Raw genomic sequence first — 1,382 nt, forward strand, 5'->3', positions numbered from 1 at the left:
CCATAGTAGATCAATTATTTAAATATAATTTTCATGATTTTGTGCTTTTTTTGTGTGCATATATTTGCAATTCACCAAGATACACATTAATTGTATTATCATTCCAAAAATACTTATATTCTATTCATAATTTTCAATGATTTATCAATGGATTAAGTATTGTTAATCTCGAGTAAAAATGTCTTAAAGGTATTCTAACATTTATAACTTTGCTTCAAAAACCACTATTTGGTACTGAAATTGTAGTCATTTTAAATATAATTATTACTTTTTAATTTAATGAAATCAGTTAAAAATCATCTTTTAATTGTGTTACTAAATGTATCTTCAATTTATTTTATTGATGTGAAAATGAGCCATACTTTTCTGTGATTTTAATGTCTATAAGTACTATTATATTTCTTTCTCTATAATTTACATACATAGTATTGTACATACATATTGTATTTATTGTTTTCAATTTGCTAATACATCATTCATTACTTATACAATTTTTAAGCTTGGTTAATTTGATGTGGTAAACGGTAATAATGTAATTCACATTATTATTTACTATTTTAAATTAATTATCATTGAACCTTTACCATGACATAGTGTTTATAATGATATATTGAAGACTTATTAATAAATTGATAAACAAATTACCATTACCAACATTCAAGTTAATAAATCCAAGTAGGTGCCTTAATTGGCTGCTGGAAAAATTGAAACTTAAAAGTAACATATTATGTGTTTGTTTAAGTATACAATATATTATTATGTATAATATTGTGTAGAAAAATGTAAAGTAGTTTATTAAAAAAATACTATGACTAAGATGTGAAGAAATATATATTTTAAGATTATTTAACTATAATATTATCATAATTTTAGTTACTTATCAAGAATTTTTCTATAATTCTGTAGTGTCATCAACTATTGAAACAATTTAACACATTTTGTTAATTAAAATGGCTTTATACATTTAAAGTTAGAATACCTAATGATATTAATACTAAACCTATCTAATGAATTTCACTTAGCTTTGAAACAACTTTCAAAATGTAATATTATTCTTAATTTTCAATTTTAACTACCTAACTAATTCCTTTTAGAAAATTCTAAATTATGAGTAATCTTATTGTGTAGTTAATATTTATGTATTTTCAGTATAATATTAGAATTTTTTGTATTTTTCAAATATTTACCAGAAGAACAATTGATTGGAACATTTTACGATTGGTATAATCAGATCTCTTGTCTCTTGGTGCATGTATGCGTATGTGGCAACCATCAATACATCCGATTGTATTAGGCATATAATTAAAATCTCAACCTTTTAAAATTTTTTATTGTTGCTAAATGTACACAAGAGTATAATGTAATATAAATAATTATAATGA

This window comes from Acyrthosiphon pisum, unplaced genomic scaffold (assembly GCF_005508785.2).
Source record: "Acyrthosiphon pisum isolate AL4f unplaced genomic scaffold, pea_aphid_22Mar2018_4r6ur Scaffold_21839;HRSCAF=25022, whole genome shotgun sequence".
In the NCBI taxonomy this organism is placed as follows: Eukaryota; Metazoa; Arthropoda; class Insecta; order Hemiptera; family Aphididae; genus Acyrthosiphon; species Acyrthosiphon pisum.